Consider the following 22,865-nt stretch of genomic DNA (forward strand, 5'->3'; position numbering starts at 1 on the left):
GTACATCCTACTAAAGTCACTTAAAAATCGGTTCTTGAAACTTTGTTAATAGACTTTCTCGGGGTGGTTCACGTCTGTCTTCAAGAGTCCGCCAGTTCAGTTCCTTCAGCATTTCTGTGACACTCTCCCACGGATTAAACAAAACTGTGATTACTCCTTCCCTTCTCTAAATACGTTCAATATCCCCAGTTAGTCCTATCTGATACGGGTTCCACACACTTTAGCAGTATTCTAGGATGGGTTGCACGAGTGGTTTGTTAACAATCTCTTTTTGGACTGATTGCACTTCCCCAGTATTCTACCAATAAACCAAAGTCTAGCGCCTGCTTTACCCATGACTGAACTATGTGATCGTTCTATTTCACATCCCTACAAAGCGTTACACCCAGGAATTTGTATGATTTGGCCGATTCCAACAGTAGCTCACTGATATTATAGTCATAGGATAATATGTTTTTTCATTTTGTGAAGTGCAAAATTTTACATTTCCGAAAATTTAGAGCAGGCTGCCAATTTCTGAACCATATTGAAATCTGATTAAGATCTGACTGAATATTTATGCAACCCCTCTCAGATAGTACTTCATTATAAATAACTGCGACATCTGAAAAAATAATTAATATTGTCTGCAAGGTCATTAATATACAATATGAACAGCAAGGGCCCCAACACACTTCCCTGGGACACACCTGAAGTTAATTCTACATCTGACGATGACTCTCCATCCAAGATAACATGCTGAGTCCTCCCTACCAAAATGTTTTCAGTCGTGTCAAATTTCACTTGATACCCCCATATGATCGTACTTTTGGCAATAAGCGTACGTGGGGTTCTGAGTCAAATGCTTTCCGGAAATGAAGAAACACTACATCTACATGTTTGCCTTGATCCAAACCTTTCAGTATGTCATGTGAGGAAAGTGCGAGTTGGGTTTCACATGATCAATGTTCTGGAATTCCGTGCCGGTTGATGTTGAGGAGGTTATTCTGTTCAAGATACCTCATTATGTTTGAGTTCACAATATATTCCAAGATCCTACAACATATTGATGTCAAAGATATTGGAGGGTAGTTTTGTGGAGCACTTCTACTACCCTTCTTGCACACATGTGTGACCTGTGCCTTTTTCCAAGAACTAGGCACGGTTTTTTGTTAGAAGGAACTATGAAAGATCGTAGTGCAGAATTCGACAGGGCTTTCATCGAGGCCTGGAGCTTTGTTCAATTTTAACGATTTCAGCTGTTTCTCAACACCATTGACACTAACAGTTACCGACGGAACTGACGTTATCACATCGAGTTTCCGAGACACGGGGTGCATCAGGCTTGTTAGTCACATAATTGTAGCTGTGAATTAAATAGCTAGTATACTGTCTCTGAACTACAATGGACATACGTAACACTGACCTATACGACGTTTCGTAACACGCAATGTACAGAGGAATCTTTATGTAGTGATAATGGTCGTTACAAGACGTGTGCAAAAAGGGTTTTCACGACTGAAGAGGTAAACTACTGACTGTTGAGAAATTAGGAAACCACTGGTTTGCCTTGTGCACTAAGTATTCTCTGTTTCTATCTCATATGAGTGTGATAAGCAAAACCCAGTTACTTTCGAACGCAGTTTAAATGCGATATAATGGCCGACTATATAAAGCATTTAACCTTAGCTCAAGACAGAAAATGACCTTAGATCAACCTTAATCTGGAAATCTGCGTTGTATAAACATTAATCCTATACCATATCGCCCTGAAGTCCGACCGTATTTGGCTGGCAAAATTCACGGTTGAAAGTCACGTTCAGCTCCAATAGTTTATGGTGTAGCGGCACTACGATTAATCTCTGTGTTTAGTAGATACCAACTGAAATAATAAAAAAACTTTATTAACACAATAAATGGCAAGTCAATATGTGACTGCGCCATTGTCACGCCGCTGATGCTCAAAATTCTTTTTTTCGATCTGTAAGGTTAGCTTAAGAAACATATGGGCTGCCGTGTGTACTTAATGATCAATCTCGTAACATCTCTTTGAAGACTACTCGTAATTTAGGTAATTAGCTGCAGAGCCCGAAAGGAGAATTCGAAATACTTGCAGTCAATAGTTAAGCATGGGAGTTTTGACGGCAGCCAACAACGACACATCATCACTTATATACGTATGTTCTCTTTCCACTCAAGTAGCAGTAACCATGCAATTCGTGTTAAAAATTTAACTACCGAACACATCGTTAAACTGCTATAGCAATTGCAGGTGCGCTGACAAAGAGAACATAGTCTCCTGAGAGTTCGGAAAGGTTGGCAGGGGAACTTCTGTGAAGTCTGAAAGGTAGGAGACGAAGTACTGGCAGAATTACAGCTGTGAGGACGGGACGTGACTCGTGCTTGGATAACTCAGCCGGTAGAGCACTAGCCAGCGAAAGGTAAAGGTCCCGAGTTCGAGATTCGGTCCGACACGCATATTTAATCTGCCGGGAAGTTTCAGATCATCATCAGATCTGCATTCCTTGATGACAGTAAGAACCGCTGGCGTGGAGAAGATCCGTCCGTGCTGGCGTGGAGAACATTTCAAAGATCTGCCGAAACGCCAGAGTACTCTCACGAGGGAGTGTGTATGGTACAGGGTTTTAATACTGTCCACCTCCATCATTTGCTCAGCTAAGACTCACTACAGCAGTATCGCTACCTGAATGAAAGACCATTTCAGAAACTAGAAAATCTATACATCGAGGCACCCGGTATTTGTCTGCTTTGCTTATCACTTCCCGGAGCGCGCTGAACCTCCTAAGGAATCCAGCATGCTCAGTGGGTTGAGATGCGTCAAGCATTATGACGTGATAATCCTGAAGTTATTCCCCGAACGGTAAAATTTATCTACATCTTGGCGCTAGTTAAAATTTTGAACAGCTTTTTGTCGTGATTAGAAACACTATATAGACTTACAGCAAATTTAAATTTCAGATTTTTTGTGTGACTTTTGTAGAAAATAGAGAGCGATTCTCCATCGCCGCAGGTAGTTATGGCAGCTGCCTGCGACAAGTTCGTAGCTTTGGATGTTAGACATCAGATGCCTTAATACGACTGCAGTTTACGGACAGTAGGAGGAACCTACCTCGCGACAGCCGGGCGAGTATCTCGCCCCTCCCCTACCGTCCCTCCCGGCGCACAGTGTCGCTCGGTCAGTTACGGGAAGCAGCCTGTAAATACAACGGCGCTCCAGACGCCGCCTGCCGGCCCTTCAGAGCCTCGCTAGGGCACGGCGCCGCCCTCCTCTGCTCTCCTGATGGGATCTCTGGGACGCCGATAGCGGGCGCGCGGCTAATCACATGCGACGACGGACGGAGCGCCGATAGCACTCGATGGGACCGGGCCGGTGGGTACCAGAGGGGCGGCCAAAGCGAGTTATCGATGCCCCGCCGCCCCGTATCGGCTCATTTCACGGTTGTTGACACGCCCCGAAACACTGAACTCCTCTCTGGGGCCTCCTTAACGACGCCCAATTTCAGATGCCTATCTATCGTCTTGAAGGACGGCATAGCACGTTACACTGAAAAATGCTGATGTTTGTTCCATGCAGAAGGAGCTGTACACAACGACGCCGACTCCGTCGGTCAGGCGAGCAAGTGTAAAGTTCACTTCTTCATTTCAGTTTAGTGCCACAGTTTTACACAAAAGCTAATTTCGTTCTATGATTACCATCTCCAAGACCTCTATTCGAACATATCTAGCCTGTTCGAACACATCTACCAAACCTATGTAACCTTCGTACTGTCGGGGCAGTCAGGTATCATTGACATGATCCGTAACATTATTAAAGAGACAAAAGGCCTCGTCGATCACTGTGAATTTCGCTGCCACGATGTCGCAACTACGGCCTTGCCGCAGTGGATACACCGGTTCCCGTCAGATCACCGAAGTTAAGCGCTGTTGGGCGTGGTCGGCATTTGGGTGGGTGACCATCCGGGCCGCCATGTGCTGTTGCCATTTTTCGGGGTGCACTCAGCCTCGTGATGCCAATTGAGGAGCCACTCGACCGAATAGTAGCGGCTCCGGTCAAAGAAAACCATCATAACGACCTGCAGAGCGGTGTGCTGACCACACGCTCCTCCTATCCGCATCCTCATCTGAGGATGACACGGCGGTCAGATGGTCCCGATGGGCCACTTGTGGCCTGAAGACGGAGTGCTTTCTTTACATCGCGACCGACAGAACGACAGAGGGGACGCCTTTGTGGTAGAATTGAGGTTCTGATCCCCATCCAGCCACTTTCAGTATGTTTTTCTGTAGTTTTCTTAAATTATTTCAGGTAAAAGCATAGTTCCTACCTTTCCGAACTACACTTTGAAGTATGTAAAATGCCTGTACATATACTTTATTATTTTTGTTCAACTTAAACATTACTGCATGTCCGCTATCCTTGTCAAAGTGGTTCACGGATGAATAAAAGGGGCCAACAGAAAACCACAGCATAGTGTCTTGCCCGCTGCTATGATAATATACCTATTTATATCTTTGTTTAATTTGAACTCAAATTATCTTTTTGAGGTAGTATTTCAAATTTCTACACTTATGTATCCACCGTACGAAAAACAAAAATACAGATTCTGGCATTTCGTATAGTATTATACTCAAGACTACGATGACAGTAAATCATGGAAGATTAGGAACGCGTAATCAGAGTAAACATGTAGTAATTGCTAAATGACTAAATTTTGCAGAGTGATATATCTGTGTTTTACTTGGGAAAAACGCTTTCAATAGGCAAGATCGTATAAATCAGTCTTAATTGTTGACAACTGGTTTCTTCTTCCGGTAAAAAAAGTTATAAAACGTGATCCAGTGTGAGTTATTAACACGTCACGCCGAGCGGTCTAAGGCGCTGCAGTCATGGACTGTACGGCTGGTCCCGCCAGAGGTTCGAGTCGTCCCTCGGGCACGTGTGTGTGTGTGTGTGTGTGTGTGTGTGTGTGTGTGTGTGTGTGTGTGTGTAATGTGCTGCATTTTTATCCCTGTAAGGACAACATTGCATGAGGAACTGACAATGGAACACGTTTTGTAACAAAAACTTTTTGGAGACCAGAAGATAACAGATACAACTGTCGAAACCGTTTGTTAATAACAGACTAATTTGTGCGATCTTGGCTATTGTAATTTTTTTTCGAAGTAATTGCTTAAAGACGGGGAATCACAGGGACACAAATGCACACTGCTTGATTGTATCTCATTTATCGCTGTTGCCGTGGTACGGTGAAGAGAGGGTGAAATGTAAGTGCGAAGACACGGAGATCTCTTTTGGGATCGAGGACAATCTAGGTATCGGGAAGGCAATCGGCCGTATCCTTCTGAAAGGAGTTGTATTGGCAATAGCTTTAAGCGGTTTCGAAAAATGGCGGAAAACATGAATATGGATGGCCGTTCGTCGATTCGTCAAGTCTGAATGAAAGACGCGTACGGGAATGTTTTGCTCCCGTCACAAGAACACCGACAGGTGGTGTCCCATCAAGCGACAATACTTATTTCTGCCAGAACATCCGCGCTGTGAGCTCGTGTGGTTGAGACATGAAACTGTTCAGTGTTTCGTCTCTTTCTACGGTACACGTCTCCAGAGATAAAACACTGGCAACTGCGTACAAAGCACAGTTAGTTACGAATTTATAGGGTCGTTACGAGCTCTAATCGAGAATGATGTCACCCACCAGAGATAATAGCATGCATTTGGAACCACGTAACGATTTGTGATGCCCTCTATACAAGGCATAATGCTGTTATAAATTCCAAGGTCCTTGAGCTTTCCACACCGTTGCCAGTGTTTCATCTCTGAATACGTCCCTTGCAACGAAACGTTACTGAATAGATACGCGCAACGAATGTAACCTCTGAACTCTGAAGTCCTGACGAGAGTTAAAATAGCGGTCGTGAAAGCCTTTGTTGTATTGACACGACGAAATTTATACACCATATAGCACTTGCTATGACATTACGTCGGTACTGGTCTGTGAAATACGGTTGCGATGCACTTCAATGAATTCTGTTTCGTACGCTCTGGGAATAGATCGCGAATAATGTTACTTGGAGGACCAGCTGGCAGTTGGCTATTTAGAGACAGATGAGCTAATGTCGCTCCGTCACGCGCACAGCATCGGTTTCGTCATTTATAGACACAAACACCTTGCGTAAATCGCCTTAAATATAGCCATGAATAAGTCCCATTTCAGTGCCGATATACCTTGGTCTCTCTGCGCACCCGTTCTATTTTTCGCTGTGAGATGTTTTTTCCCCAACGTGCACAAAATATCGACACACGAAACTTCATTCTCTGATTTTACTGGAAGAGACTTAGCCTTAGCTCAAAAATAGTTTAATCTGTTATCACACAGCTGCAGAATCAGTACTACTGTTTGAATAAGCAGGAATGTGTGTATGTTTTAAGTTAACAGGGCGGCAGGGTCAGTTTATTACAGTTGGTAATACCGAATCCCTTGGTATGAATCTGATAAAGTTTCAAGGGCTAATAAAGCTTCCTACTGAAATTTTTGTTAACTCCTAAGCAACATGTAAATTGCAACACTATGTTAACAGGAATACTTGCCGCATATTCTCGCCTTCTGTTTAAAAAGCTGTAGCAGCATGTGTGAGTGGACAATCTAGAGGGCTATAGCCCGCAAACAACCCTTCCAGTTTTTTCACTTTCCAGAAACGTAGAACGTGTTTAATTCAGTCAATAATACTGAAGGTTTACAAAGTAGAAAGATTTTTATGAAATTTCTCACCCTTTTGCCTCTTCTACTGTTTAATATAGGAATTCATAATCTACATCTACATGATTACTCTGCAATTCACATTTAAGTGCTTGGCAGAGGGTTCATCGAACCACAATCATCCCTACCATCTGGTGTGCATTTACTAATTACATAGCTTAACTTAAGGATTTTCAGTTTGAATGACATGGTGATCTTATTACAAACAGAGAATATGGAATGAATATCATTACTTGACTCTTACACAAATGCCAGTGAAAGAATTTACTGTAAAACTACTATAGTACAACACTTCTTACAGTCACAATTAGAAATCGCTTGTGTATGGTGGCTACCGAATCGACAAATTCTATAAATCTTCAGGTATCTTTAATTCTAGGATCTGCTCTCTTGTTCCATCAGCTTTGTCAGTCATCAGTTACAGATTTCATCATTCTAGAGCTAATGTCTAGAAATGGTTCAAATGGCTATGAGCACTATGGGACAACTTCTGAGGTCATCAGTCCCATAGAGCTTAGAACTACTTAAACCTAAGTAACCCTAAGAACATCACACACATCCAGGCCCGAGGCAGGATTCGAACCTGCGACCGTAGCGGTCGCGCGGCTCCAGACTGCAGCGCTTAGAAGCGCTCGGCCACTCCGGCCGGCAATGTTCAGAAATTCATGACAGTTGGCATATGACAGGTGAAGCTTATCCAAAAAGAAGACGTGAGGATTAGGGATATCCGAGGATCAACAGATAAATGAAAACCGGTAAAAGCCGTACGTAATTAATTGCGCCCGCAAATTTAATATTTATTTTACGAATATTGATTTCACCGGGCGCTACGATCACGATGGGAAATATGAATTTTACGCCAGGCTCTAGTGGCAGTGTTTCTAACTTAGTGCTATTTTTGACATGACAATCGACTTCAGATATAGAAAATGTCTTTTCCGCTCGTCGTTTTTGGCACTGCAATTGCAACGGCTTTTGAAGACATCGGATGTCACTGGCGTAAGTTAATGATCACAATTTCTCGTAAGCACGGAACGTGAGGATCAAAGGCCACAACCTTAGTTTTTATTTTCTTATTTTTGTGCTTCACTCTTGCTTTCGTCTTAAGACAGGACTTACCAAACGAAACCAAAGACGTCAGCGGAATTGGCCAGATACTTACCTGCAACAAAAGAAAAATTGTGAATTAGTCGTCGACTTTACTTTTATTTACTTGCTTATTACTATTAAATCAAATCTTTTCTTCTAATGTGTATATAGCTCGTTTACTATGCCCAAAGTTAATACACTAGTCAATTCCTTAATTTTAAACAGAAATTGTAATTGCAACAAGAGACAGTATTTAAAGCAGCAGTACTAAATTAATAGATCTAAAGATCACCTAAATACACAAGGAGTTAAAAAAGTAGAAAACTGAAAGTAGAGGTAATAGCTGTACCATCTATGTCATCACTCGTGAAACGACATTGTACTGATGTATACTGTCATTTAGGCTGTTACGTCGGCTGGAACTACTCAAAAATTCGTCACAGAAAGATAACTGTTAAAAAAAAAAAGAAGCAAAAATATGTAAATATCGTTCTGCTGCCGCCTTCTAGATTGCATGTGATACAATTAGTTACTCCGTATCTCTTACGGGATATGGTGCTTTGATTGTGAGCGTTTGGTAACAGATTAACATTCGTTGGTATGTGATCGTTAGGAAGCAAAGTCCAAGGTAAGCGTTGGACAAAATCAATTGCAGTGGATACAGAGTTAGCCTTGACTCTTGCTCTAAGATTGCAGTAAACGATTTTTAAGTGTCCTTTAGTGTTCCCCACAGGTAAAAGTCCAGAGGAGTTAGATCTGGGGAACGTGGTGGATACTCCACAGCACCTCTACGGCCTATCCATCTTCCTGGTAGATTTTCGTCGAAAAACCCCCTAACACGATTTTGGTAGTGGGCTGGGGCACCATCTTGTTGAAAGTAAACTCTCCCGTCTCCATACAAGTCTCAGATGGCAGGTAAAATGGGTGTCTGAAGCTTCTGAAGGTACACCTCACCGGTAACTGTGCAACTAAGAACAAAACACTATCTGGTGACTGACAAAACAAAACAAAACCACGCAATACAACGCTTGTGTGGCGATTGCCGGAACTACAGACTATTACACTACCAAAGATGAGACAACTCCGTCAATTAGTTTGCCAGTTATAGACTTTCAAACACTGGATACATTTTTTGGACCCCTCTGTATAGGAAAAGAGTAACATCCTGACATACTAATCAGTCAAATACTCCTTCCCCATCAAAAAAGAAGTCGTTTACATGGGAGCAGATAGCGATTTTGGAAGTCCGTCAGCTAGAATCGATAGTTAAGTATTTACATGAACAACGAGAAGCCGTAGTGGAAAATCTGTTGTTGAAAACTGGATTTTAGAGTCCAATGTAAACGTATGCGTAACACTTGGTACGTCGCTTAACAGACGCGTACAAATGCACCCTTACATTGCCGAGGAAAACTGTGTTTCAGATAAGTGGCTGGCGCTCAGCGAGGAATGTCTACTGTTGCTTCTACAGCGGAGAGCCCTCATACTGCCACATTAAAGTGCTGATAATAAAGTTAAACTTATTTGTTATTTGTCATGATTGGCTGTTCCTACACGCTGCGTACCGATGTGCTTAATGAGATGTTTGGAGAAAATAACAGGTTTGTCCGTTTCCTGTAACTGTATGTAGGCACGAGGATGAGGAAATTACGGTAAATTTGGGATTATGAGGGGGCCCAGGATAGCTCGAGAAATGGCTGGATGTGGGACAAGGTACGACGCGTCCGTGGCGAAACCACGCGCCCGCGCGTGGGCGTCTGTTGCAAGCTGGGCGGAATATTTCTGGCGGCGGCAGCTGGCCCCCCCCACACTTCACGACGCCAGCACCACACGGCCCCTGGTTGCCCCAACGACACGACCTGCGCCCTAGCAACCACAATCGAAGACCTCTTGTTCGCTTCAGGCAGCATAACGTCTTCACATTTGCAATCTGACTTCTCGGCGATCTGCATGGTCGTTGCTTCCCACAAGTGCTATTAATCCGATCCAGATTCTATATGGTCACAGAGTACGAAAGAAACGTATCTATTGGAGTATTCACTGAATAAGAAAAATTCTGCTACAATGAAGTACAAATCAAATTTTTACACTTTTCTAAATTGAGGACGTTGATACACCTCGTCTGAAGTTCAGAATTTTCAACTATTTGCACACTGCATGTAACTGGTTAACAAAAATGTGGTACACCAGCTGGAAATAAGAAACCGTGGCAGAATGTTCTGAATGTGTAGTGGATATCTGTAGAGTCTTAACAGAACAGGAGATTTAGAAGCAGCAAGTTGGAACGGATTCACAAGCCATAAATATATTTTTCCGAGCCACGTTTTCGGCAAAGTTTGATAATGAGGAAAAAACGTGATTTGATTGAAAGCCTGTCTAGGGTGGAATCTGCGCGCCGTCAGCACTCTTGACAGCCTCTAAGCGCTGCCTGATCTTTGCTGCCACGACTTAAGAGGTTGCTATCTATCAACTCGGCGGTCGCTTACATCAGTAAATATACGCTAATCAAGGTCAGTAAAAAAATAGCAATAAAATTACTGTTGGAAGGTAACATGATCACCTCGAAGGCAGCACTGTCCGATGTTTTAAGAAATCACAGAAACAGTCTTTGATCGGATATTTCTTTAATTCGTTTACCGCTTTCCATCATTACGATTATCATCAGGGTGATTTAAAAAGAAAGGAGTAAGAGCATTATAATAAGTTGCAACACTGTAATAGTAGCACTGATTCACATGTCTTGAGAAGCTCCATTGGCATCGTCACAAGATAAAGAAACATGGTAACTCTGAAATGAACAATCATGGGTCGTGAAGTGGGGTCTTCGTAGTTATACCTGCAATACTAACAACGGAGGGGGCTTTGCCACTACGTGTCGCTGTCTAAGCACACTGGCGTGTTACAAAGCCAGATTCTACATTAACCAAAATAGGATGAGAGAATAATGTAATTAAAATTGAGCTGCACAGTATGACACTAGTTAAAACTGTGAACTCCCATTTTTAACTTTACAAAATTGTTAAGACTTTCGTGGCCGCTTGTTGACAAATTATCTGCTGGTTTCTTCGTCGGGTTCTTCGGCCGACGTTTGTTTGATGATTTTTCTGACGTTTCGCCAGCACGAGTGGCTGGCATTGTCAAAGCCTCACCCTCAATTGCTGGTGGTGGACTGGAACAATGGGCACTCCATTAGTTATGCAAGCAGTGTAACAGAGTCAGACACTCGGCGAAGTTGAGTGTCGTCGTAACTGCCGCCTGCTTCACGTCTGCTGTGCAGCGAGCAACCTTAATTTAAGTATTAACTGTATTTTTCTTACTTGTCAATTCTTCTTCCGTGTGTTTTTGCTTTTAAGAAGCTTTAATTGTCGAGTGCTAGTGTTTGTTTTGAATACAGTCCAGAGAGAGGTAGTGCTATTTTCATTGTTTTCTACAAGAAGTGGCTAGCAATCACAGTTTAGTCAACAATCAGCCGCCTTTAATGAATTAGCAGTCTAGTTAAAAGTTGATTAACACTCTCTACAGTAAATTGATTCCTTAGGATGGATAGGATGTGTCACTGCTCTGTACGGACGCAGGAGGAGCTGGCCACTCTTCGCGAACAGCTGAGCGTGTTGATGGCCGCGGTCAGCCGTCTTCAAGGCTGCTGCCTCGGAGTGTAGCGGCAGTGGGGAGTCTGGTGCGTCGCATGGTACACCCCAGGTGTTACATGCTTCACCCACTGTCCCTGCTGTCGAGACATCTTCGCGGGTACCGGGCGCGGTTGGGCCACCCTCTCCCCAAACGGGAGTGGTGGGTTCAGCGGCGTTCGCGGCGCACGAGGCGGAGGGTAAATGTGGAGGCTGGCCGTGTGGCATCGCCCGCTCTGCCTGTGAGTGGACATGTGGCTGCTCCTTCAGCAATGTCCGAGCAGGCACACGGGGGGAGGGGTTTATTAGTTATTGGGAGCTCCAACGTTAGGCGGGTGATGGAGCCCCTTAGGGAAATAGCGGAAAGGTCGGGGAAGAAGGCCAGTGTTCAATATCTCTGCTTGCCGGGGGGGGGGTCTCATCCGAGATGTGGAGGAGGCCCTGCCGGCGGCGATAGAGAGCACTGGGTGCACCCGACTGCAAATTTTTGCTCATGTCGGCACCAATGACTCCTGCCGTCTGGGTTCAGATGTCACCCTCAGTTCGTACAGGCGGTTGGCGGAATTGGTGAAGGCGGAAAGCCTCACTCGCGGGGTGGACTCAGAGCTAACTATTTGTAGTGTCGTTCCCAGAACCGATCGCGGTCCTCTGGTTTGGAGCCGAGTGGAAGGCTTAAACCAGAGGCTCAGACGATTCGGCGGAGATCTGGGGGTGCAAATTTCTAGACCTCCGCTATCGGGTGGAGAAATGTAGGGTCCCCCTGAATAGGTCAGGCGTGTACTACACGCCGGAAGCGGCTACAAGGGTAGCGGAGTACGTGTGGAGTGCACATGGGGTTTTTTTAGGTTAGAGAAATCCCTCCCTAGGCCCGACAAGACGCCTCCCAAGACGCGGCAAGGTAGGAGTAGGCAAAATGCAACAGGGAATAACAATATTAATGTGCTAATAGTAAACTGCAGGAGCGTCTATAGAAAGGTCCCAGAACTGCTCTCATTGATTAGGGACAGAAAGTTGGCTGAAACCAGACGTAAACAGCAATGAAATTCTAAACTCAGATTGGAATGTATACCGCAAAGACAGGCTGGACAGTGAAAGGGGAGGCGTGTTTATAGCGATAAGAAGTGCAATAGTATCGAAGGAAATTGACGGAGATCCGAAATGTGAAGTGATTTGGGTGAAAGTCGCGGTTAAAGCAGGCTCAGACATGGTAATTGGACGTCTCTATAGGCTCCCTGGCTCTGCAGCTGTTGTGGCTGAGCACCTGAAGGATAATTTGGAAAATATTTCGAGTAGATTTCCCCACCATGTTATAGTTCTGGGGGGAGATTTTAATTTGCCGGATATAGACTGGGAGACTCTAACGTTTATAATGGGTGGCAGGGACAAAGAATCCAGTGAAATTTTTTTTAAGTGCTTTATCTGGAAACTACCTTGAGCAGTTAAAAAGAGAACCGACTCGTGGCGATAACATATTAGACCTTCTGTTGACAAACAGACCTGAAATGTTTGAAACAGTTAACGCAGAACAGGAAATCAGCGATCATAAAGCGGTTACTGCATCGATTATTTCAGCAGTAAATAAAAATATTAAAAAAGGTACGAAGATTTTTCTGTTTAGAAAAAGTGACAAAAAGCGGATTTCAGAGTACTTCACGGCTCAACACAAAAGTTTTGTCTCAAGTACAGAAAGTTTTGAGGATCAGTGGACAAAGTTCAAAACCATCGTACTATATGCGTTAGATGAGTATGTGCCAAGCAAGCTCGTAAGAGATGGAAAAGAGCCACCGTGGTACAACAACCGAGTTATAAAACTGCTGCGGAAGCAAAGGGAACTTCACAGCAAACATAAACATAGCCAAAGCCTTGCAGACAAACAAGAATTACGCGAAGCGAAATGTAGTGCGCTGAGGGCTATGCGAGAGGCGTTCAATGAATTCGAAAGTAAAGTTCTATGCACTGACTTGGCAGAAAATCCTAAGAAATTTTGGTCTTATGTCAAAGCGGTAGGGGAATCGAAACAATGCCCAGACACTCTGTGACCGAAATGGTACTGAAACAGAGCATGACAGACTAGAGGCCGAAATACTAAATGTCTTTTTCCAAAGCTGTTTCACAGAGGAAGACTGCACTGTAGTTCCTTCTCTAGACTGTCGTACAGATGAAAAAATGCTAGATATCGAAATAGACGACAGAGGGATAGAGAAACAATTCACATCGATCAAAAGGGGAAAGACCGCTGGACCTGATGGGATACCAGTTCAATTTTACGCAGAGTACGCGAAGGAACTTGCCCCCTTCTTGCAGCGGTGTACCGTAGGTCTCTAGAAGAGCGTAGCGTTCCAAAGGATTGGAAAACGGCACAGGTCATCCCCGTTTTCAAGAAGGGACGTCGAACAGATGTACAGAACTATAGACCTATATCTCTAACGTCGATCAGTTGTAGAATTTTGGAACACGTATTATGTTCGAGTATAATGACTTTTCTCGAGACTACAAATCTACTCTGTAGGAATCAGCATGGGTTTCGAAAAAGACGGCCGTGTGAAACCCAGCTCGCGCTATTCGTCCTCGAGACTCGGAGGGCCATGGACACGGGTTCACAGGTAGATGCCGTGTTTCTTGACCTCCGCAAGGCGTTCGATACAGTTCCCCACAGTCGTTTAATGAACAAAGTAAGAGCATATGGACTATCAGACCAATTGTGTGATTGGATTGAAGAGTTCCTATATAACAGAACGCAGCATGTCATTCTCAATGGAGAGAAGTCTTCCGAAGTAAGAGTGATTACAGGTGTGCCGTAGGGGAGTGTCATAGGACCGTTGCTATTCACAATATACATAAATGACCTTGTGGATGACATCGGAAGTTCACTGAGGCTTTTTGCAGATGATGCTGTGGTGTATCGAGAGGTTGTAACAATGGAAAATTGTACTGAAATGCAGGAGGATCTGCAGCGAATTGACGCATGGTGCAGGGAATGGCAATTGAATCTCAATGTAGACATGTGTAACGTGCTGCGAATACATAGAAAGAAAGATCCCTTATCATTTAGCTACAATATAGCAGGTCAGCAACTGGAATCCGTTAATTCCATAAATTATCTGGGAGTACGCATTAGGAGTGATTTAAAATGGAATGACACTATAAAGTTGATCTTCGGTAAAGCAGATGCCAGACTGAGATTCATTGGAAGAATCCTAAGGAAATGCAATCAGAAACAAAGTAAGTAGGTTACAGTACGCTTGTTCGCCCACTGCTTGAATACTGCTCAGCATGTGGGATCCGTACCAGATAGGGTTGATAGAAGAGATAGAGAAGATCCAACGGAGAGCAGCGCGGTTCGTTACAGGATCATTTAGTAATCGCGAAAGCGTTACGGAGATGACAGATAAACTCCAGTGGAAGACTCTATAAGAGAGACGCTCAGTAGCTCGGTACAGGCTTTTGTTGAAGTTTCGAGAACATACCTTCACCGAGGAGTCAAGCAGTTTATTGCTCCCTCCTACGTATATCTCGCGAAGAGACCATGAGGATAATATGAGAGAGATTAGTGACCACACAGAAGCATACCGACAATCCTCCTTTCCACGAACAATACGGGACTGGAATCGAAGGGAGAACCGATAGAGGTGCTCCGGATACCCTCCGCCAAACATCGTCAGGTGTCTTGCGGAGTATGGATGTAGATGTATATGTAGATGTAGAATCGGGGGAAAAAAATGCGGGGGTCGGTCTTTCTGCCACATACTCCCACAGTGATGGACAGGATCGGCCGTATATGCGCGAACACGACGTAAAGACGTTTTATAAACCGACAAAGAAGATCAAAGGGTGTCTCAGATTGGCAAAGGAGAAAAGGGACCCACTTCCAATGTCGGGAATATACAGAAATCGGCCGTGGCAGAGCACCCACTGTGTGAGGCCGACCACATAGTAAAATTCGCCGACACGTAAGCTCTGGCTGTAGAGAAGAGCTATCACATCCGCTTGTGCAGGAAAGCTATAGAAATACACGAACATGAGGATAGCTTTAACAAGAAAGAAGAAATCCTCAAGATGAAAGGACCCTGGATTCCCGTCCTGCAGCGAACGACCGTTGCGTTAGAAAGAGGAGAACCGCATTTTAAATGACCGCGGAAAAGCCCTTGGGCGTTGGCGCGACAAGTACATACAGTCTGCGGCTGCGAGCTCGACTCGAGTCCACTAGCAGCAACGGAGAGTGAAAATTTGACAATGCCAGCCACTCGTGCTTGTGAAACTTCATAAAAAATCATCAAACAAACGTCGACCGAAGAACACGAGACATAGTTTTGTCAGTTTTAACTTTAAGTAATACCTTACTGGGGACCCTATTTTGTGCTTATCTCTATTTACCGAATGTAATGCAGTACCTGTTTCAATAAATTATATTTGTGTGACTGAAGGTTTTCGCACCGTGTCAGTGCAAATCTTCAGGCGTTTCTTGCCGCATGATATCACAGTGTGAGCGCAATGTTTCGTAAAAGGATGTTGTCTCATGTGATACCAGCGAAGTATCCTTGGATTTGGACGCGAAAGAAAAACATTTTTTTTCTTAGAACGGCTACAGAAGATAATATGGTCCTGGAGGCGCACAGACACAACAATAAGAGCGAAAGAGGGCAAAGCAAAGAAAGAGAACAGCAGATACATGCGTCCCTGTCAAACGTTGGTGGAGATCCGCAGGGACCAACCGAGTCTTATTGGAGACCGACCACCTGCGTAAGTTACGGACCTTTTGAACAGCGTGAAAGATAATCTCGGACTTCGTTCCGTGCGAATGTGCGAAATATTACGAGGACAAACGCACGAAACACATACGAAACGTAAGACTAGGGCAGGAAAAATGAAACTGCGCTGACCGAGCTCAGCTAAACGAAAAAGCCTATGTTCGATTCTGAAACTATGTCTGTCATCCGCTTAGTAATGGTTTCGGGGGCAGCATTATTGAGAGGCAGTCCTTACAAACGCAGACGAATGTTGTTGATACAGGTACTTGTTTTGCCCCCAGCACAAGTTGGCAATCTGCTTTCGAAGCAGTAAGATGGGAGAGGCAGCAGTCTGCACCGCGCAGCGCAGTTGTGGACAGCGGACGTTCTAATGGCCGCCGCCGAGCTTTAGTAGCCTCAGGAGGATGCAACAGCTTTACGACACCCTTCCCAACCCAATCATTGCATGCATCCATGCCAAAGAGGGAGGGAGGGGGGGTTGCAACTTCGTACTAGTAAGTGGTCTCATACTGCCAAGTTATTTGTAAATTTGACTTAGTTTTGCTATCACCGAAATAACATCACGTATCTTCTCGAGCCGTGAGTTTTAATTTCGTTTTCTCGTTCGCTTCTGGATGATTTTTTGCCAGACAGTGTATAATTAGTGTCAGCTGTCGGCGTTGTGTCAATCAAGTTGATTATGAATTTAGCCGTATTTAATTTTTTTTTTTTTTACTGCGAAGTCGGTCGATCTGATTGTGCCTGTGTAACGTCTAACAAATATGCAGGATTCATCATGACGCGGTTAGTATTCACCACGAAGCGTATACGTCGATGGTGGGAATAACGTGTCTTCCATCGAAACGCTCAGGTTAAGTGTCGAATTTGATGCTTCAATACGGATACAGCTATTACGCTGACATCTTGTCCAGATGGCGTGATCGTCTGATTTCCTACATGTTGCATCGGCAACTTCGTCATGTGGCTTAGTATGCCCAATATTTTCTACAGTATACACTCAAATTGTGTGTTAAGTGGTGCAGAAATTTTTGCGTTGACTAAATATACAACAGCCACATTATTATATAAGGTATAATTCACTGTTGAGTGGAATCTACATCTACATCCATACTCCGCAAGCCGCCTGACGGTGTGTGGCGCAGGGTACTTTGTTTACATCTATCGGTTCTCCCTTCTGTTCCAGTCTCTTACTGTTCGTGGAAAGAAATATTGTCGGTATGCCTGTGTGTGCTCTAATCTCTCTGATTTTATCCTCATGGTCTCTTCGCGAGATATACGTAGGAGAGAGCAGTATACTGCTTGACTCCTCGGTGAGGGTATGTTCCCGAAACTTCAACAAAAGCCCGTACCGAGCTACTGAGCGTCTCTCCTGCAGAGTCTTCCACTGGAGTTTATCTGTCATCTCCGTAACGCTTTCGCGATTACTAAATGATCCTGTAACGAACCGCGCTGCTCTCCGTTGGAACTTCTCTATCTCTTCTATCAACCCTATCTGGTACGGATCTCACACTGCTGAGAGTATTCAAGCAGTGGGCGAACAAGCGTACTGTTAACCTACTTACTTTGTTTTCGGATTGCATTTCCTTAGGATTCTTCCAATGAATCTCAGTCTGGCATCTGCTTTACCGACGATCAACTTTATATTATCATTTCATTTTAAATCATTCCTAATGCGTACTCCCAGATAATTTATGGAATCAATCGATTCCAGTTGCTGACCTGCTATATTGTAGCTGAATGATAAGGGATCTTTCTTTCTATGTATTCGCAGCACATTACACTTGTCTACATTGAGATTCAATTGCCATTCCCTGCACCATGCGTCAATTCGCTGCAGATCCTTCTGCATTTCAGTACAATTTTCCATTGTTACAACCTCTCGATACACCACAGCATCATCTGCCAAAAGCCTCAGTGAACTTCCGATGTCATCCACCAGGTCATTTATGTATATTGTGAATAGCAACGGTCCTATGACACTCCCCTGCGGCACACCTGAAATCACTCTTACTTCGGAAGATTTCTCTCCATTGAGAATGACATGCTGCGTTCTGTTAACTAGGAACTCCTCAATCCAATCACACAATTGTTCTGATAGACCATATGCTCTTACTTTGTTCATTAAACGACTGTGGGGAACTGTATCGAACGCCTTGCGGAGGTCAAGAAACACGGCATCTACCTGTGAACCCGTGTCTATGGCCCTCTGAGTCTCGTGGACGAATAGCGCGAGCTGGGTTTTCACACGGCCGTCTATTTCGAAACCCATGCTGATTCCTACAGAGTAGATTTGTAGTCTCCAGGAAAGTCATTATACTCGAACACAATACGTGTTCCAAAATTCAACAACTGATCGACGTTAGAGATATAGGTCTATAGTTCTGCACATCTGTTCGACGTCCCTTCTTGAAAACGGGGATGACCTGTGCCCTTTTCCTATCCCATCAGGTCCAGCGACCTTTTCTCTTTTGAACGATTTTAATTGTTTCTCTATCCTTCTGTCGTCTATTTAGATATCTACCATTTTGTGATCTGTGCGACAATCTAGAGAAGGAACTACAGTGCAGTCTTCCTCTGTGAAATAGCTTTGGAAAAAGACATTTAGTATTTTGGCCTTTAGTCTGTCATCCTCTGTTTCAGTACCATTTCGGTCACAGAGTGTCTGGACATTGTTTTGATTCCCCTACCGCTTTGACATAAGACCAAAATTTCTTAGGATTTTCTGTCAAGTCAGTACATAGAACTTTACTTTCGAATTCATTGAACACCTCTCGTATAGCCCTCCTCACGTTACATTTCGCTTCGCGTAATTTTTGTTTGTCTGCAAGGCTTTGGCTATATTTATATCTGCTGTGAAGTTCCCTTTGCTTCCGCAGCAGTTTTCTAACTCGGTTGTTGTGCCTCGGTGGCTCTTTTCCATCTCTTACGATCTTGCTTGGCACATACTCATCTAATGCATATAGTACGATGGTTTTGAAATCAACGCTATCTGTACTTGAGACAAAACTTTTGTGTTGAGCCGTGAAGTACTCTGAAATTCGCTTTTTGTCACTTTTTCTAAACAGAAAAATCTTCGTACCTATTTTAATATTTTTATTTACTGCTGAAATTATCGATGCAGTAACCGCTTTATGATCGCTGATTCCCTGTTCTGCGTGAACTGTTTCAAATAGTTCGGGTCTGTTTGTGACCAGAAGGTCTAATATGTTATCGCTACGAGTCGGTTCTCTGTTTAACTGCTCAAGGTAGTTTTCAGATAAAGCACTTAAAAAAATTTCACTGGATTCTTTGTCCCTGCCACCCGTTATAAACGTTTGAGTCTCCCAGTCTATATTCGGCAAATTAAAATCTCCACCCAGAACTATAACATGGGCGGGAAATCTACTCTAAATACTTTCCAAAATTTCCTTAAGGTGATCAGCCACAACAGCTGCAGAGCCAGGGGGCCTATAGAGACATCCAATTACCATATTTGAGCCTGCTTTAACCGTGATCTTCACCCAAATTATTTCACATTTCGGATCTCCGTCAATGTTCGTCGATGCTATTGTTCTTTTTATCGCTATAAACACGCTTCCCCTTCACTGTCCAGCCTGTCTCTGCGGTGTACATTCCAATCTGAGTTTAGAATTTCATTACTGTTTACATCTGGTTTCAGCCACCTTTTTTTCCTTCGTACTATGTGGGTGTTGTGACAGTTTATTAATGAGAGCAGTTTCGTGTGTTAGTAGCTTGCTGCGCAGCTAATGACAGTAGTTTTGTTCATTTTTGGGATTTGCTCCTCAAACATTCATTCAGATCACAAATTAAATCAGTTGAACTTGTGTTAATTCCGTTGTATGGAAGTGCTATTGTCAACCAACGAAACCGAAAGTTTTTCGTTCTATACTTAAAGTGGTTTTTTTTTTATTTGCAAATAGATGCGTCTTAAATGACGAACATCCTTCAAGCATAGAACTAATTTAGGCGCGCCGCAAATCGGAGCTTACAGACACCTAATGTCAGTCGCTGTGGCTACATAGAATAACGTATTTCATCTATACTGTACACACACACACACACACACACACACACACACACACACACACACAGAGAGAGAGAGAGAGAGAGAGAGAGAGAGAGAGAGAGAGAGAGACTTATTTCTAACCACTATAAACAACGACAGTAGTCAACACAGCTGTCACATTAATTCAGTTTAAAAGGAAGAAAGACGTCAGGCGTGAATATATTGAAGTGGAATTTCTACAAACTGCGCCCGTCATGGAAACTGAATGAGATATTTTCATTTAGTTAATTTTACTGGTGTGATTTCTGAAGTCAGTTAGATAATTACTTTTCAGTCGCTGTTTTAACGTGATTACCAGGGAACTGTGGTACACACAAAGACCATATGCATTGCCAGTGGCGCGTACGTCCTACAGCAAGGCAGAAGAACTCTAGCTCCTGAGCCGGGGTTGTTATCGACAAAGCAGTAGCTTTCATTCGGACCCTTTTAATCGGATTAGCTTCATTCGGCCTTTTAATAGAAATGGAACGTTACGAGGGTCGTGAACGCAAGAGTGATCTAATTAAGCGGCGAAAGAGAGAGAATAAAGAGAAATCAAGAGGGACACCACCGCTCCCCACATCTCGTCAGCGAATGCGCTTTTAAAGCACTTACCTTCGGGGAACTTCCTGCTAGCACACAATTTTAACTTCCCTTATCTTTTCGTCGAAAGACGACCTTTATTTTTCTGGTGAATTGTGCTCTGTGTTAACAAGACAACAAGCAAGATGACATGCGACGTCAGCGGCACGAAGAGTCACCTGCAGAGGTGCGACAAGAAACCAGTGTGCTAGCGCTGTATCGCGAGGAAGGCTTTTGCTCCTGTGCAAGGAGTTCCTAGGGAACAACTACGCTAGTCTCAACAGATATGAGTGCTATTTGTGAGGAGGATGTTAATACTGCGAATCCGTTCCTAACATTCATTTTAATTCTCGACACAGTCAGCACGTCCAACGCAAGTCTTTATTTACTTAAGAGTGTAAGAAATCGTATAAACGTGTGCATCGTGATAGCGAATTTTTTTTGCCATGTGGAGAATTTCTTTTCACAGTAAAGATGTGAAAGCTGCAAATCTTCCGCAAGTCATAGACATTTACGTTTTCTCCACCTCTTCCGTAAATGAACTGTGTATCTCGTTAAGCTAATCTTGAAAAACAACATATTGCTTCTAGTTGCTAGAACGATTTCTGAGTTGTCAGTTACAGGTTCATATTTGAAAACCCTGAAATGGCGAACTGTCCTCCGATTGAAGAAATGATTAATTCTGACAGCAGTAAAAAACACTTCAAAAATCATCGAGCAATGCTGCTGAGGAATGGTCCCAAATTTCCTTGGTAACACAGAAGTGAGCCACCCGCTCACGAATAAAGGTGTGGAGGAGATGGGGACTTGCGGACCGCTGCACTGCCGGCCTTTGGTGGCCGAGCGGTTCTAGGCGCTGCAGTCCGGAACCGCGCGACTGCTACGGTCGCAGGTTCGAATCCTGCCTCGGGCATGGATGTGTGTGATGCCCTTAGGTTAGTTAGGTTTAAGAAGTTCTAGGGAACTGATGACCTCAGATGGTAAGTCCCATAGTGCTCAGAGCCATTTGAACCATTTGAACTGCTGTACTGCCATCCTGGACGAAGTCCTAGATGACTTGGTGATAGTGCCTTCATATGTATGAAGGAAAGGGAGAGAGTTACAGCCAGTATCAGCATATAGATTACACCTCTAGAATAGCCCTAACGCGACTGCCGAGCGTAACATCCAAATCTGTCGGATGAATCACTGTGGACAACGTCACACTCCCCCACTCCAAAAAACATAGCGCAGACGTTCGGAATTTTACGTGGAACAGTCTAGCGATAAGGAACTGAAGTCAACACTTGCCTTTCGGCCAAATAATTGGGGTATAAATTTCTTTTATCACGGGGATTCGAACCGACTACCGACGTGTCTAACTTTACTGCGTAGAGTGAGTTAGCTGTATCGGCTACGGAAGCCGTTTTAAATCAACCATGAGCAAATGCTGCCACCTCTGTACCAGGCAGCTGTTGTACATTCGGTTCGTGTCTGGCACTGAACAGGGTATCGCTTGAGCTCGTTACTTTTTGCTGTCTCTCAGATATGAACTACCTTAATATCTGAAATTTCAAGTTTAACATATTCTGGGCTTTAATGACGTGGTCAAAAGAATTTTTTGTCCGTGGACTCCCGCGCGGGAACGTAACGTCACACGTTTTCGAAGCTCGAGCCCAATTGTCCGTGGACTGTTGCCGTCCGCGACTGCACGGTGGAAGTCTGGAATAATAGAAGAAGAAGAAGTAGTAGTAGTAGTAGTAGTAGTAGTAGTAATATAAATTGCTAATACCGATTTAAATTACTATCGTCTTTTAGAAGTGATCCCCATCGCATCTCTGTACAGTCGATTGCAATATCCGCTAGTGGCAGGCAAGACAGATCTTTTACTGTATTGTATTGTATTGTTTTGAACTGGGGATCTAGAAACGACGGAGAGACTTCATCCCCACCGTAGCGCCGGCCGGGGTGGCCGTGCGGTTCTGGGCGCTACAGTCTGGAGCCGAGCGACCGCTACGGTCGCAGGTTCGAATCCTGCCTC

General features: G+C 43.9%; 1 protein-coding gene and 1 pseudogene across 1 annotated transcript in view; one reads left to right on the forward strand and one right to left on the reverse strand.

Moving 5' to 3' along the window:
• LOC126184647 (uncharacterized) overlaps nucleotides 1-22,865 on the reverse strand; it is an 880,966-nt gene that overhangs the window by 193,125 nt on the left and 664,976 nt on the right. The gene's annotated exons all lie outside the window — the stretch shown is intronic.
• On the forward strand, nucleotides 3,864-3,981 carry LOC126095265 (5S ribosomal RNA; annotated as a pseudogene).

The sequence above is a fragment of the Schistocerca cancellata genome, chromosome 1, assembly GCF_023864275.1.
Source record: "Schistocerca cancellata isolate TAMUIC-IGC-003103 chromosome 1, iqSchCanc2.1, whole genome shotgun sequence".
In the NCBI taxonomy this organism is placed as follows: domain Eukaryota; kingdom Metazoa; phylum Arthropoda; class Insecta; order Orthoptera; family Acrididae; genus Schistocerca; species Schistocerca cancellata.